This window comes from Manacus vitellinus, unplaced genomic scaffold (assembly GCF_001715985.3).
Source record: "Manacus vitellinus isolate BGI_N305 unplaced genomic scaffold, ASM171598v3 scaffold_1_pilon, whole genome shotgun sequence".
NCBI lineage: Eukaryota > Metazoa > Chordata > Aves > Passeriformes > Pipridae > Manacus > Manacus vitellinus.
In genome coordinates, this window is record NW_021939396.1 from 16,469,366 (window position 1) to 16,487,729 (window position 18,364).

Below are 18,364 nucleotides of genomic sequence, written 5' to 3' on the forward strand. Positions count from 1 at the left end.
ACACTACAGATGATACTTCAGAAATTGTCAAGATCAACTGGCATGTTAATTAGGAAATGAATGAATAAAACAATTAATTATGTACTTATTGAAATAGAAGTCAACAAATTATCAATTGTTAGGACAAAACAAATCAATTAAGCAAGGAGAAATGTGAGGAGTTTTGAAATCACCAAACCCTTCTCAGGGTTCCACATGTCATGGTGCTTGGGACTGAAGCAGTAAGAAGACTTGAACTGTATTTTCACAGCCAAGTGGCTTAATTTCCCTGAAGTTTGCATCTTATGGCTTCTGGTCACTAGGGCACCAAAGTATTATTTGTGGAGTTTTGAGTCAGAAGAGGAATTCGAGAGTAATGGTCAATGGTAGATAGAGCGGTTGATAATGTCTCCTTTCTAAATAATATTAATGAGACATAATCAGCCACTCATTATTGCATAATATTAATGAATGACTGTGGGCTAAAAAATTTACTAAAAAATCCTCTTTATTCAGGCAGCTACATATTAATAGTATGGAGAACAAGATCAGGGTAGAAATGGAGCAGTGTGCCCTTCATCCAAAAGATCAAGTACATCCTTGTTTGAATTAGCGAGAGAACAACCATCTGTTCAAGGCAAGTGATTATTCCCCACCTCTCAGCACCGTGGCACCACATCTGGAGGGTTGTATCCAGCTTGGGGCACCACACTACAGGAAAGACTTTGACATTGCAGGGGAGTTCAGTAAGGAGGGTTAGATGACAGAAGCATGTGGCATACGGTGAGAGGTTGAAAGATTTAGGCCTCTTTAGCCATGAGAGGAGGAGAGGCAGAAGAGCCCATGCCTGCAGCTGCCTCACTAGAGTGTGTAGTAAAGATGGAGTCAGACTCTTTAAGATATTCACAACAAAGTGAGAGGCAACAGAATCCTCTTTCAAGAGGGCTTTAGGAAAACAAATCTCACTATCAGGGCAGTCCAAAATATGAATAGGTCAAACTTGGAGATAATCAAAGCTCAACCAGACAAGGCCATGAACAAGATGCAAACAATTTAGAACTGACCTGAGTGGAAATTTGGACAGGAAGACATCGGGAGGCCACTTCTAATCTAAATTAGGTCAACATGATGTTTCTCTACAAGTGAAAGCTGGTTTTGCAGCTTTCAACCTGAGGTATTAACAAAACTAACCAGAATATTTTAAACACTAATGCTAAACTTTTGCAAACACATGGAATGTAGAATTGAGAGAACAAAAATTGTGGCAACTTTCTTTTAAGAATCATGTAATGGGATAGGATGAGAACCTGAGAAATTCCAGATAATATGTGGGAAGGTATTGGAAAACATGTAAATGCAATGAATCTGAAAATAGGTTGAAGAAAAATTAGTTATATGAAACAGACAACCTGGAGTTCTCAAAACTATTCTGTGAATAAGTCTAGATCTTTTTCCTTGGACCAAAATAACTGCACAGTAGATAAGGGGAAAAGATGTAGATATAATAAATTTAGAACTTTTATGACTGCTGTGCAATAATCACATCAGAAAACTAAGAAACTTGTACTAGATGTAGTAGGTGTACATCTGAAAACTACAGTCAAAGAATGCTTTTAAATTATTCATCATCAAATTTTGAGTTCACCAGCATGGCATAGAGGTCTTTGTCCCATTAGTATCTTCATTAATGACTTGCATCATGAAAGAGTAAGAGGAATGTAAAATCTGCAGGGGTAGAGTGCAAGGAATCCAGAGAATACAATGAAAATTATCTTAATAAGCTGAAGAGATGGTTTGAACTCAGATAGATGAAATTCAATAAAGGCAAATGTAAGTACAACTACACTGATATGTCAGTCACAAATGGAGAGAGCACAAAAAAGCACCAAAAAAAAAGTGAAATAAATGGTTAGGCACCAGTATAGGATGTTCAGGGGATTATATTGGATCACAAACTAAATGTAGTAGCATAATGCATTTTCTAAAAGGATAGCTTTCACTCTGAAAAGACTTTTCCTAGTTTATTTAGCATTGTTGAGGCTTTGGCTGAAGTAACAAAGTTTATAGAACAAGTATTACAAATGATAATAGCAAGCTGGAAAGAATCCACAGGAAATAAGAAAGAATGTTAAAATATTAGAAAATGTGATCTGCCTGCAAAGAAAGATTAAAGCTTCTGGTTTCCTTTAGTCTTTGAAAAGAGACAGTTGAGTGTAGATATGAGAAGCAGTAGACCTTGTAAAATGCCAGTGGAAAGAGAATGATAATAATTTTTTTTTTGTACTGACAAAGCTGAGAAAACAATGAGTTGTTAATCTAATCTGCAGAAAATGTAGGTTGGATATTAAGCAAAGATGTCAAAATGCTGCACTGCTGAAATTCAGAGACAGACTTTGTAGGAATGTTATGAATTTTTCTTCCCTTGTGGATTTAAAAATTAATTAGATCTCTCAGCATTTAACTATGAAAACTTGATCCTTCCTCCATATTGAGGATAAAGTAGACCAACAGTCCACATCTGCAGGGCAGCACATACTAAACAGTGATAGGTCGTGTTTGTACAGAGCCCACCAAGTAAACACAGGAGTTTTGTTTGGTTGACTGTAAAGAAAAAAATTCTTCATCCTGCCAAGGTTCCTTTAGTGTCCTATTTTTCTCAATTTATAAATTCTTTGCATGACTAGAGTTATAAATAGATGGCCTTACTTTTATTTTAAATATTCCAATTAATTTAAAGTTCAATTTGGTGGGGTAAAACTCAGGGAAGCACAGAAATAATTTTGAAATGAATTACAAAGATTACATGGTTAAGAAATTAATCAAGAATATTTTTAATAGAGAAAAATTAGACCAGTAGGTAAATTGATTCAAAATTAGCCCAGCAATTACTCTGATCAGTAGACAAGCCATTGAAGAATGGATTAATTAGCCTAGCATAAAATTAATTAAATTATGAAATTAGTTAGATAGCAATAATTTCTGAATTAATTAAGTATTTAGTTCTGTGACTTGTATAGCAGAGAGCAAGTGTAAGAGGCTGCAAACACAATATATAGTTACCAGGATAGAAAATTAAGATATCAAGTTATGAAAGGAAGAGATTTATTTCTAGCAACACTAGTCATAGAAGCTAGAGTTATGGAAATTTAAGAACTGATTTTTTATTGTGCTGTCAAATTAAAAAAACAATCAAACATAAACCCTCCAATATCTTGGGAAGCTAAAATACTTTGCCATTATTAAAGCTTCTGTTATTACACCACATAAAAATATTAAGTCAGAATTTTGAAAGCTAGGGTATTTTGAGTTTAAAAAGTGTTGTTTTCCTCACTGAAAGAAATACTTATGAAAAGAGAGGAAAGCCAAGAGGAAATAATGGCTGTGCAGTGGTTAGAGCACTCTCTAGTGGTATCAAATCTTCTCTGTTCTTCAGGATTTGTTGCAGGTTTTTTAGGGGGGGGGGGATTTGTTTGGGTTGGGTTGGGGGTTTTGATTTTGTTTGGGTTTTTTTTTTGGTTGGTTTTTTGGTTTGTTTTTTTTTTTTTTTTACCAAAGACAATATATAGGAACTGAAGGCTCCAAATCCCACAATAACACTCTACCTTCAGAATACAAAATATTTATGCAAGGCCTCTGACGGTCAGACCTTCTGAAGCTATTCTAGTTTATGTCAATTATACAAATGATTCTTGTGGTCAGAGGAATAACATAAAAACATTCTTACAGACTGATGCTTAGAGCACTTTCTATTAATTGAGAACACCTGGTCCCAATGCCTCATTGAAAGTATTCTGCTTTTTCAGTGTATGGAAGGTGTTTCACCAATTTGGCAGTTCTTCCTCTTTTGGGATATCATTTGCAGTGGATAACTATTGAGATAGTCTGTAGATTTCTTCAGGGAACCATCCAGATGCAGAGCAGGTACTTAGCTCTGCATGCAGCTTCTAGTTACTTCTCTTGCCTGCATAGATTTGTCTTCTCTGAACTAAGTAAAGAAATCACTGAGCTGAGGTACCTTTCACTTGCTCAGACCCCTGTCACCGCTGTATCCCAGTCATCTGGTACAGGCTGCAGAGCAACCTGGGAGAATGGTACAGCTTCCAGAGCCAGGAGTCATGTAAGCCGACTGAGGAAGAAAACTAAGACAAGCAAGAAAACTAAGAGAGCCTAGAAACACCACAGCTATTGGAATGCCAAAAAAGTCCACATTCAGTCTGGAACTAGGTGATGAAATTGGATAGCTGTGTTCAGTTCAGAGAGCCGGCTTTCAACTTTTACAGACCTTTGTATTCAGTGGGCAGGAACTCAAACAGTAAGGAGACTAAGCATGTTGCAGACTATCTACTGTCACAAGTAATAGCTCCTGGTATGCTTAAGCAGCCTAAAAGATTCAATACTATATGGAAAATATTCTGCTCTTCTGTAGGGATACTTCTTCAGATGTATGACAAAGTTGTAGATTTATGCTCTCCACATCTCCACATAACAGAACAGTATGAAGAAAAGACACTCAGATGTCACCATGGTGGGTACAGAGCAGTATCTGTTTAGACTCAGGTTATATCTGTTCTCCTTTTCTGTTCGGTTGTGAATTTTCACCGTTCAAAAAATTTCAACAGACCAGTCAGGGATGGAACTGACAATTCTCATGATATTTTCTACTAGCTGTTGGCAATGATATGCTAAACTTCAGTTAGCAAACACACTCCGTGTTAATCTGAATTGCTGCTTCTGCCTTAGAAGCTGAAAATTTGTGCTCTTGCAGTTCCAGAGAGAAAGTTATTTTTTTCAGCTTCTTTTTGCTGTGCTTCAGTATTGTCTGAAAGTTGACAAAATATTTCCAATATTCTGCAGTAGTTACTTGTTGCAGCCACTTTCTTATTCCTACCTCAGACACCCTGTTGCTATTGAGATTTTTTTTTTTCATTTTTACCCTCACTTTTCTCAGCATGTTTTACATAATTATTCCAATTTTTCTTTGATTATGGAATTTGATTATACAGACATTGCACACATTTAACAGCTGTAAACATTAATTCATATTATTCTATGATTACTTGGTAGACAAATACATTGGTATCCAGATCATCTTGCATGAATTATTCATGTCAGCCTCTAATATGCTTTATTTAGGAACACATATGTAAATTAAAGCAGAGGAAAACCGTGTAAGTGGAGAAGAAGCTACTGTTCCATTTATTTAAAATTCTCACTATTTTTTTCAGGTCTTTTTGCATGGTATGTTTGCCTTGCAACCCCTGCACCTCAGTTTTTGTCCCTTGATTCACACAGCAATCCAGGGTCACAGAAAGCACGGCACCTTGGTGCCTCAGACCTCCTTAGATTTAAAGCTGTTTTATATTTGGTTTAAGTATTTGCTTTAATTTGAGGATTGTTTTCCTCTCCTGGAAGAAAGCTATAATAAACTGGAGAAATTTACTATAGCCTATCCAGTCAGGATTACAAGGAACTGATCTATTAAAATGATATATAATGAAATACGATGTTATCAACAACATTCTGTAACTCAAATGCAATTCATATTAATACTCTTGACATTTGTAAACTCAGCTTAAGCATATATCTTTTGGATTTTTGTTTTATTAGGTCAACACTATTAATTTTATTTCTGTGGTAAAATCTGATACATATATGGTTTTAAAAGAGCATAGAACTGATGAAAAACTTTACACATTTAGATATCCAATGGTATACCTGTGTTGTTCATTGCTTTGTTTTTCTTCATGTAGTGTTACATAACACGCAAAAATTATGAATTTTAGACATATGTACATTTCAGGGTTATTACCTTTTTATCTATGTTCAATTACTCCAGTTCTTCAAGTGTGTATAATACTGAACATAAACACTTGAATCATTTAGCTGCCTGAAAAATCAGGGAACTGTGTTAACAATAAAAGTTTCTCTCCCATCTCCATCCTTTTCTGTGTGTGTCCATGCATTGTTTAAATACTCATACTGGTTTGTAGTATCATCAAATAGAGCACAGAAATACTTAGTTGCAGAATTCCTACAGGCTCCAAAAGCCACTGAAAATAATTGAAATACTCCTATTCATTTCAGTGACCATTAGGTTATGCTCACAATAATTATTACAATACTCATCTTCTGTAGAATTAAGCTACAAAGCAACAACAACCAGAGTTGTTCCTCATAATATGTATGGATAATTTCAATGTAATATATGCCATGTTTATAATTATTAAGTAGAATTATACTTGTAAAAATTGCTATTGCAGGCATGCCATAAGAATATTTTTTGCATGTTTAAATATTAAAGTTTATATATGATTTATACTCATTGATAAAATTGCTACATTGTGTTGTTAGCATATTTCTTATGTTTCAGCCTCAGCTAATTCTTTCAAATTTCATTAGAAAGAGAAAAATCTACCAATTCTTATGTGGATATCAAGGTATATTCCTTCATCAGTCCTACCTCTCACAAAAATACAAGTAATAGTAAAAATTCTGATACTTATGACTTTGCCTCATCAGTGACAATTCAGATGGGAATTTGGAAAAACGTGACTCCAAGGTAGTACCACACCATTAGCCTGCATTTCATGGACAGCCACATGAAAGCTGGTAAGCACTGCTTTCTCAGACTTACCAAAAAACCCACTTCTAGATTAAAAAACTTCAGCCCAGATGGCTGAACACTTCTCGTTTGTCAGATAAAACATGAGTATCAGGTACACACAAAGTAAAAAAAGATCAACCTCAGATGAATGGAAAACATCTGTGTCAGATCTGTCTTCAATGTCAGGAAACGGTGTCTGTCAACTTGCATGAAGCCTGAAACTGGAGTAACACAAATCCTTACATTAAAAGAGCTTTTTCTATATCCTCCCCAACAGTTTGCTGACTTTCCCATAATATTGCCCAATAGCAGATAAGTAGAGTTTGTAAGTAAAACACAACCTCTGAAGTTTGTATTTCCAAGCATCTTTTAACAAATAACAATTGAAATGTTCCTCATCTGTCTTGGTAGGTAAATAATAATACTATAAAGTTATTGAGAAATAGGGATAGTATGTCTGTCACAAATAAGAATTCATCTACTCCTGTGATTAATATTTGATATGAGCAATTTCAGACTACTGATTAGCTCTATTAATAATTAATGCAATGTTATTGTGGATGATTAAGGCTATTTCTTTTAATGGGATTCTCAGATCACTTTTAACATCCCAGTATTAATTCTTTATGATATCTATCCATGCATGTGTTCCAGCAAGCCTTCTATGGAAAGCTTCGTAATTACAATTCAACCAACCCTGCAATATAAACAAACAGAAGTTATATTCCAATTGCTGTATAAGAAACAGTTGCACAAGAATGCTTTAGGCAGCTGAATGTTGGTTTTCTTTCTTTTTCTTTTATTTTTCACTTTTTCAGGCAGCATTAACTTTATTTCATGAACTTTCTATTGCCTACTTTACTTCCATTTAAAAGTAGTAAAATTTTGGTTAAAAGTAGTAAGCATCAAAGAAAAAAATTAAATTCAACACATTTAAATATGTGAAAATTACTTATTTCTTAAATATGTAAAAATGACAACTTCTTTCTTGCAGATACTATAATTGTCATTGCAGATCATCTCTGTTAATAGGTGGTGATGTAGTTTTTTACAGTCAAGGAAGACAGAATGTAAATTCTGCCTGGTTCATGACACAGTTGATAGTTACGACATTCTATTAAGTCATCAGATTTCTGTATATGGGCATTACAGCTTCATTCATTAAAATTTATTAGGCTATTGAGGTGGGCTGACACTGGCTGGCAGTTAAGGCCAAGCTGCTTATTCACTCTCTGCAGTAGGATAGGAGAGAGAATAGAAGGGCAAAACAAGACAGCTCGTGGATTGAAACAAAAATAGCTTAACAGGTGAAGGGAAGAAAAGCAAAGCTAAGGAATTCATTGACTACTTCCCATCATCAGGCCAGATGCTTGGTCAGCTCCAAAATAGCAGGGCCTCACCATCCATAACTTTACTTGGGAAATCAAAACCTTAACCCCTGAAGGTCCCTGCTTCATTCTTCTTTCCCTGAACTTTCGTTGCTGAGTACAGTATTGTGATATGGAATATCTCTTTGATCAGTAGGGGTCAGCTGTCCTGGTTGTGTCCCCTCCCATCCTCTTGCCCACCCCAGTGCACTCACTGTGGGGACAGGGAGGAAACAGAGAAAGCTTTGACACTGTACAAGCAGTGCTCAGCAACAGTCCCAGCATTTGTGTACTACTAATCCTGTTTTACTCACAAATATAAAACATCGTCAGGGAGGCTGCTATGAAGCCCGTTAACTTCATCCCAACCAGACATGGTATACTTATGTTTGAAAACTGAAACACGAACCTCATATGTGTATGCTCAAAAGTCCAAAAATATTACTGTATAATTTCTCATCTGCACCATAGCCATTCTTTTTGTTCTGAGTTTATGCAAAAACTACTCAACCGTGAGTGTGGCTCCAATCTGCTGTGGTAGTGCAAATATATGACATTGAATTTTACCTAAATCTCAGTATATTTGTATTGCTAAAGACAGAAATAAAATTGTTTCTTCATAGGAAACAAATGATGCTCTGAACAGCTCTTTGCACCTCCCTTTTGAACATGCTCTTTGCACCTCCCTTTTGAAAACCTCAGAGGTTCACACAGACTCTAAATGACCATACAGAAGTAGCCGAAACTAAAAATTCAGTATCAGGAAAAGAACTAGAGAAATGAATGAACAGCTATTTCAACCCAGACGAAGCAAAAGGCTTGTAGGGAAAGGGAAGAAATAAATGAAGCAGGAAATATAAAGTACTGTTTTACTTATTCATACTCTTGGCTATTACTTGATGGTTTCTTACTTCAGATTCTTAGTGTTAAAGGTAAGAGAAAACCTGACGTCCTAATTGAAGATAGGTAACTGGTGATTAAAAGGAATTAAATTGCTAAAAAACTAATTTAACCTGAAGGTCCTAAAACTCACATTATTTATCAGTGAAAAATGTAGAAAGAAATGTAGTGGATTTATCAGTGAATCTAATAACAGACTCAGCTTTCTGACGGTTACCATCTTCCCAAAATCTTAAGCCTCTTCTTACTTATTTTGCTCCTCCCATTTTAGAATATAAGAGTTTTAAAAATTCATTTTTCAATGTCCAAATTAAATGTAGAATATATGATTAAAAGTCTAAGACACATACATTTTCAAATTACTCAAACACACTTTGAAGTCGTTTTACAGTTTTAACAAAAAAAAAAAAAAAGAGAGCATCAAAAGGACCTGAGTACTTACCAGTGGAATCTCTAAGCTGTTGTATGAAGTTCCACTATAAAGTTCAATGGTTCTCAAGAAACATTAAAAATAAATCAACAGATGAATAACATTACCTGTTACACCGATGTCCTGTTTCTTTGCAACAACTCAAAATAATTCACAATTCTTTTTAAAGGGATGGGTTAAATATCTAACCCAAAATATTATGGTAAGCGTTGATTATGGTAATCCTGAGTAAGTATGTCTTGGTTTTTTACTAAATTAGAGACTTATTTTCATTACTGAATTTGATATTTGTCAATAACCTAACTCTAATGCATGTGGTTCCCAGAGATAAAAGGACACAACACACTCTATAAATATGTTGCAAATAATCAGGATAAATGTGCATAATATGTTTTCTTCAAGCTAAACGGGTTATTTCCATAGTACATCACATATATTTGTCTCCCTTGAAAGCATAAGAAAACAAAACCTAACAGGAAAGGAGACCAACAAACCAAGCAAGATATGGGCAGGGGATTTACAGGACACAATTAGATATATGTATTCATAACAAAAGGTTAATGCACATTATAAAAAGAAGTTGCAAAAATTACAAAGTGCCTAAGGCAGCTGTAATTATTTACTGAACATTTAGATGGGGTTTTACATGTCTATTTAATCTATTCTGAAGTGTGCAGATATTTTAGTAGCTTTTCCTTCGTTTGAGCAATTGGCAGTCTTAAAAGCTCAGAATTTCTTTTTACATCGTAGGTGTAAAGGATCCCTTTTTATATTTTCCTCAATAATTGAAAAAGCTTCTCATATTAATTGCACATTACTATTTTCTATGCTAGGCTTCATTCAGAAATTTTTAATTTCAGTTCTGAGACAAGGGACTAAGAAATAATTGGGGTGGGGAAAGAAAAGAATGGGAAAAAATGAAGGGAACATACAGATTTGTGTGTATTTCTAATAACATCTGTTCTAGCACTCACAGATCTCATGTACATTAGTTCAAATTGACACAGATATCAGCACTTAGTGAATTAAGACGGGATCAAAGACTGTGATGAGGAAATGGCAATCAATGGTCAAATAGAGAATGTGCCTAACAGACTTGGAATTAAGTCACATCTTACTTATTTTGTATTGATGGTCTGGAAAAGAATAAAAAGCATGTTAGTATTAGTTCTAAATGCCTTTAAATAGAAAAAAATCATTTCCTAGTGGAAGCATTATTACTGCAAACAGTGAAATTTGACAAAATAGCAAAATCAAAACTAGAATACTGGTTGGAAAATAACCTGAATCGATGATACCAATTTCAGGTCCAGCAAGAAGCCATATAGAAAGATTCTTACATGCTTAAAGAACTCTGTGATCAAATAGAATCTGCAGGAGGTACAGGAGCACAGACAGCTGAGATGTGGACTCTTCAAGAATATTATATCTTGACAGATCACTAAGTATAATCATTTAGCATGTAGATGATAACTTCACCAAATACTTTGGAAGGATATCAAAGACCAGTACAAGGGCCCCTTATTTGATTGATTGATTGATTAATTGATTGATTGACTGATTGATTAATTAACCACTAGGCAAACATTCTTTGGAGCCTTGCTTCAGGGCTGGTGGCCATCTGAATGCACAGATAGCAGATGTCCCACATATTGGTGTCAGTACTGTCCTTAAAAACATCCTGAGTAAATCACATCAATTAGTTCAAATACTTGCAGGGACAAAACTATGAAGGTTCTTCCATGCAGACAACTCTTCAAATTGCTACCCAAAATCCAACAGATCAGCAGACAGCTCTAGAGAGAATACATCTGAGAAGAAAAGAGGTTTTTCCATATATGAGACTTGTTTAAAGGTCAGAGACTAAGTTAGACAAATACAAACCAGCTCAGATCTAGGTTCTATTTTTTTTTTTGAAAGAAGAATATACACCTTTGAAAAGAGAACAATAATAATACAAATTCAGTAAAGGCATTTCAAGAAAAAAATGGAAAAAAATCACTTCATTTTAGGAAGTGGTAAAAAGTCTATTAATTTAAAGGAAGAAGGATGACAGATAATATTAAAATTAAAAACTATTTCCTATTTTTCTTTTATAGACTGTCTTTAGAAGATGAATTTTCCAGATATGTTAATGACTATAAAGGCTAATTCCATGTGTTCTCCAAAACACAGGTCCTTTGAAATTCACATGCTACAAATTGCTAAGCTATATTTCTTAAATATGATACTGATTAAAATACTGTAGTAATACAAGCATTCCATCAAGTTCTTTCAGCCTGCTTGTGCAAACTGAAAATAATCACAATTACACAGGTAGAAAAAGATTATGGGTTTTTTTGACAACTACATTTTGATTACTAAACTCTGTTTCATCCTCCATACAGCTCCAAGACTGTGTAAAGCTGCTTTTGATGACCTTCATATAAAGGACTTTTTTTTGCTCCTCTGTTTATTAGTCTGTGGTTTCAAATAAAAATATTTCTAATATATGCATATAGAGATCATCATGATTTAGAACATTGGTTTTTTGCATTAGTAAATGCTTTGTTACATCTAATTTATTTAAATATCTTTCTTGGGAACATAATAGTAATAAAGATTTTCTAGTCCTTGTACAATGGTTACTTGGCAGATTTAAAGGCCATGAGCCGTACTGAGTGTTTTTAAAACTTTGCCTTCCTTTGAAAACGAAGGTGACGTATAGATACTATTTAACACGAAACTCAAATGAGTCTAGTCTCCTACAGAATACACAAATTAGGCATCATCAGTGAAAACTTCTTTATGTATTCCCACCAAAATGCTGCCTTGTCATCATCAAGGACCATATTTCAGAGGAGGAGAAGAAGCTTGCATCCTCACCATGGGTGATGCATCCTCAAGTTACATGATCATTAATAAAAGCAAGAGTGTTTTTAACTGGCATTGCTGCATGTTGAATCAAGTATTTGCTGTCCAAGTGAATCTTCTGAAACCCTGCAAATTAGAGAAGTTCAGGCGAGTAGCTGGTAGCCTGTAACAAGGTCTTTGCAGCTGTACAGCAGTGCAGTAGAGGTGCACTGCCTCCAAAACATATTGCAGCCATGTCAATAACTGAAAAAATCAAGGTGAGAAACAAGGTGTTCTGCCAAGCCAACTTACCCACATTTTGCCTTATGTAGTCTGCTTTTGATGATTGAATTAAATAAGTCATGCATGAGCAGACATCTTGCCCAACCATTAACCTCTAAAGACCTATCAGATACAAGTAAACCAAACTGAAACATTTTATCATTCTCCCCTCTTTACAGTATTTTTGTGGGGTGAGTTTTAAGAGATAAATAATAATTCGTGTTTTTATCAGGTCCCAGAAAAGCTCTTCTCCTGGGGGGCAGAAAAAAAAATTAAATAAGAGTTTCCAAATAATAGCAATGGACTTTTTTGATCAATCTCCTTTTAGGAGGGAGAGAGGAGATGGGTGCTTGTTTTCAGCAATCATTACATATTAAGACATAAGACTCATCTTAAGAGAGCTGTTTATTATAGGATAACATTTTACTGTTTTCTACTCAGTTTACAACTATGTCATATGATGCTCTGCCAAGAGACACATTATATGTATTCCTTTGGGGCAATAACTCTATATCATAAGTGAATTGTGTCCTCTCTGTAAAAAAAAAAAAAAAAAGTCTGATTTTGAAGCTAGATACAGTCAGTGATTAAACATGCATTTTCTTGAAAATTACCTTTGTAATGATGCTGTACATGGATTGAATAGTCTTGTATTATGCTGTAGGGTAATTATTTAAATTTAATTATTTTCAATTTCTGTTAAATTAAGAATAAATAATATTTTGTGATTAATACAGTTTTTGGTCTAGATTTTTATTCCCTCATTGTAGTTGAGTTTTCTAAAATTAATGAAGATCATTGATTGTACATTCAATAAGTATTGAACCTAGTCTTTCATTTTAATTTCAACATTCTTTATCATGTACCTTGTTAAAATACAGCTTTTTCAGTGGCTTCATTTAAGTTACCTAAGCTTATTTCTGACAGCTATTGTTCATGTTAGTGCATAAATTTTAAATCTTATCATTAAAATACAGCCTCTACATTGCTGCTGTGCAACAAAATATACAGCTACTGAAGAAGCAATAAACTTCTATGTCCTGCTCTCACTATCCCACAAACACCCAAACTGTTTTATATTCCACAGAGATGCATTTTAGAATGCCTCCAAACTGGATAGTGGCTCAATCTAAAATAGTAAAGATGGAGAAGTTTGGTATGGTAGCATTATTTAAACGTGTTTTCCTATCAATATTATTTCTAGTCAGTTAAGTTAACCTAGGAAAGACTTTTTTAGATGTCTCCAAAATAAATGTTGGTCATCTTGTTTTAATTTTATCCAAATTTTATCATTTCAGTAGTCAGGAAATTGAAACAGAATCAACAGAAATCATATCTCTTTTCATTTAATATCATACGTTGAACACTGAATCAATTATATTTTAGTTGTTGATAGAGGCATTTAATCCTATTTTATTAGGTAATTAATTCCACTATGCTTAGATGAGGCTCCAGTAAGAATAAATGAAAAAAAAGAAAACAGAATTTAGTCAAGAGTCCAGGACATGTATATGAAGCTGGAAACAAATAAAACTTAGACTTGCTACTTTGTATAAAATCTACTATGTATGAAAACAAATATCACAGTACAAAATAAAACCAAATCATTTACAGGAATAATTAAGAAGTATTGTCTTTTTCCATTCTATATATTATAAGCCTGTTCTGCAAACAGGAGATGGAAAGCAATTTTATTTTCAAAACTGAAATATTATACATATTAACCTTTGAAGAAAGGTAAACCATTGGGAATGTGATAATAGGGAAAAAACAAATAAACCACTATATCTCAAATGGATAACTACCTAGTTGTCCTGCATTTAGTATGCTGTTCTGGTTTTTATTTCCATGGCTCACATGATTCACTATGTATTCTTAATGAATATGTTTTATCTTGTCTTTAGTCTCCCAAACTCTGAAACTACTTCAGTGTGAAATCAGCATTCATCAATATTGATCTCTTTGAACTAAAAACTGTCTTTCCGCTTAGCCAGAAATTAAAAAACTAATAATTCACTTGCCAATTCGTCCCCCAAGGTATCGCTGAATAACACACTCCAACTTCTTTTAACAGCATCAGAAATGGTCAGTGATAGCAGTCACTGCCTTCTCTACTTTGGGCAATCGTCTCACCAGCCACATGGAAATGTCCACAATCAAAGATACAGAAATTATTAAAAATTGTTTTTCTTCACTTAGTGATTCTTTTATGTTACTCTTAAATAATTTCAGCAATTTCTATTTCTCAGATCATCATTATGGCTGGGCTTCGCGAACGAAGACTTGGGAAATTTCTCAGATAATAAAAGTATAATATGTCATTCCAACATCAATCAACAGAGGCAAAGTTTTATCAGAAAATGTGCATTTTTAGTGTGTGATACCAAGCAGCATTCCTTAAAGTATCACAGAAGATGAGATTTCCAGAAGACCTCTGTGTGCATGGGCCACTGTGCCCAGTGGAGTTCCAGTACTTAAGTATCACTTAGAGCCAAGCAGATCCCTTTTATTCAACTGCAGATACCCAGCTGACTCTGCTGAGCTGCAGAGACTAAAAGGTGTGATCCTCCACCCTTGGGACACGTTAGTGTTAGCTTTGCAGATCCCCTTACGGCTGACACTAGAGAGGTGAATACCCTGGAAGGTATTGAGAGTTTGCCCTGAAGACAATCAAGTTCACGTTTTCTCAAAGTGGGGGTAAATTTTAAGAAATGCCCCCTCCTTGCCTTTCCAAGCTTTTCATTTAACCCCATTCTTGTTATCCACTCAAACCTCTAAGACCATATTGCTTCAAGAGCAAGAGCACAAAGAGTTTACTTATAGGGAGGACAAGCTTCTTGCATGACTCTTCAAAGGGCAGCAGTCAGACTGGACTGGAAAGAAAAACCGCAGCTCTGTGTGTAGATGTATATCTGAATTAAATATATTTCACATTAAAATCAAAGCAGTTTTAAACTTCCTCTTAGCTCTAATAAGATGCAAGCGCACAGATTTGATTGGTTTTCTTGATGACTAGAGGAAAAATAATTAATTTACAGTTCATTTGCTAAGCTGTCTCATAGCTCTGTGATTCCCACTGGTAGCCTCAGGTACACTTCCCAAAGCCTCCAGCCACCTTTCCCTTCCCAGAGCCATTGTCATTAGTAACTATATTTACTCCTCTAATGACTGCAGATGGGCAGCCAAGCAGGGAGCAGATGTATCAGCATGCACAGAGAAAGCATGTGAAATCACTCACAGGGTTGATTAGAGCATCTTAGACAAGCAACTCCACAGTCAAAAAAGAAGTAAAATAAAAAATATTGCAAATTACTTTTTCTGGCTTTCGAAGGCCAAAATAACTACCAAGACGTTTTATGTTTTCCCCCTGCTTTCTTCAGGGTGTTTTAAGTGATGAGATGAGAAATAGTGTGATAAGATCCAGTATAGTGTCTTCACATTCAAACTTGACCTCAGATGCCTGGTAGCCCTAATCCAGGAGCTTCAAATTGCACCCAGCAGTAAATACTTACAGCTAAGGTAATGGTTCTGTAGAAGTCAAAACTTAAATCTGAGGTTTGTAGAAGCTGCTGGATCAAATATTCAAATATGAAAAAGGAGGGGAAAAAAACAATTTACAGCATATTCTCTGAAGAAAGACAAAGCAAGGCTGGTGGATCTCTGGACAGGAACACAAGTGGTTTATTTTAAGTAATAACTAAATTAATACACGAGACAAGGAAAAAGGATGGCCTATTGCTAAGACCGAGAAAAGGAGAGTTTGAAAAACATGGCAGGACAAAATGCAAAAAGGAAATTAAACAGGCTAAAAAAATGGAAGAACACATTGAAAAGGATACTCAAAGTAAGAAGTTCTGTAAATATATCAAAGACAAAAAGTTTATTAAGGAAAATGCCTGCTTACAAATTTTTTAAAGGTTAGCTCAGGTGTGACAAAGCTTTAGCACAGAAGTTCAAGGATTTCTTCATGCAGGTTTTTAACTCCTTTGTTGGACAGATTCCTCCAAGTAATGAATTCGTTTATAGATATGTAAAAGGGACTAGACAACTCCAAGAAAATACTCAGAAATTATAAAACAATGCAAAATATCATAAATCCTCTTAGTGAAATGTTATTTACTCAAGACCTAAGTGACTGAAATATGAAATTGCAAATCTGCTGGCCATTCCAAATTATCACTGCCCTGGATTACTAGGAGGTTCCACATAATTCTCATTTAGACAGAAGGTGGAGAGGAGATGCTGGGAACTACAGCACAGTGCTCTCTATTCCGTCCCTGATAAGACAGCAAAAAAACACAGGGAGCTATCAAGCAAGGTATGGGAGCAAGACAGAGGGTGCCATTTTTCCACTATGGAAAATCTGGCATTCCCACATTCTTAGCTGTTGTGTACAATTCTCATCCCTACACCTCAAAACAGTCACAATGTTGTTAGATAAGGGACAAAAAGAGCTAGGAGAGAATGAGAAGGGAGTGGGGTGATTCAGTTTAGAGAGGACAACAGTGGGGACATATGGGCAAGACTTTTTTTAAAAAAGCTGGAGCAAACACTAGTGTTATTTATCAAATCCCACAGTATGGGAACTGGGAACACTTGAGAAAATGAGAATTAGGTAATTTTAAGACAGATCAAACAGAGTACTTCTTTGCACTGCGGATGGATAACCTCTGTAACCTGCTGTCGTGAGTGACAAACAGCAGCAACCACTTCAAAAAGCTAAGGTGAATGTAAGGACCACCCATGAACACAGGATAGAAGGTCTGGATGAGACTAATATGCCAAGAGAAAATAAAGTTAAAATGTAATCACTTATTTTTTGCTTTAATTTTGATGAGTTAACTTTTGGGGAATGATTATTACTTCTCACTAGAAAGTAGTTCACAAGTTAATTACACTGTAATGTTAAAACCACCATCAGTTCAGCTCTGTGAAACATTCTTAAATTCCACAGTATTCCATTATCATGTGTTCTGTCTCTTGGACAAGTTAATCTTCTTTCATTCATAGTCTTTGAATAAAGAACATTTATTAAAAATATTCAATTGCGTGTTATGCCATGAGTATTCTTATTGTTGCTGCTAAGTTATTAAAAATTAAATAGTCCTCTGTTCTTTTCACATTAATTTTTCACTTTTGAATTATAAATTAATCCATTTTAGTTTTTAAAATTATCTTATTACGTTCAGAAACAGCAGAGCCATGGCCCCATCCTACTTCAGGAAAATAAAAGATGAAATTATATTAAAACACCACTTCTCAGTACCTGAAGGAATATTCCTAAAATTGCTCTTTCTTTTCTTCCTAAAATAAAAGTTCTGTATTAACCAGTCATAAATTAGAATTCTAGACTCTACCAAAATGCACAAATGAATAAAACCCAAACTCCGGTGTTTCTATTCTTATTTAAATCATAGATTATTATTCTAAAATGACTTGTCTGGTTGGTTTTCAGCTACATAACAGTGCAAAGTGGCCTTAAGCTCAATTTTACTATCTATTTAGACAATTAGATACCAACATCTCATTATTTTTCAGTTTGTCCCATACCCATTCTGAAAAAAAAAAAACAAACTTCCAATGTTGTCAACCAGCAAAATTAAATAGTTCTAGTGCATTATTAGCATTTCTGCACCTGGGACTGAACAGCATTTTTCTTCTTCAATAATAGCACTTTTATGACAGTGGGTATTGTATGTCTGTGACTGGGACATCTTTTTTTCTAAAATAACCACAGGCTCCATAAAGGCAGCATTTCAATTATTCAGTTTAAGCATATTTGGCAACAGTAATTGTCCCCCTGTACTTGGCTCAGGTGAGGCTGCACCTTGAATCCTGTGTTCAGTTTTGGGCCCCTCACAACAAGAAACACATTGAAGTGCTGGAGCATAGCCAGAGAAGGACAACGAAGCTGGGGAAGGGTCTGGACCAGAAGTCCTATGAGGAGCAGCTGAGGGATCTGGTGTTGTT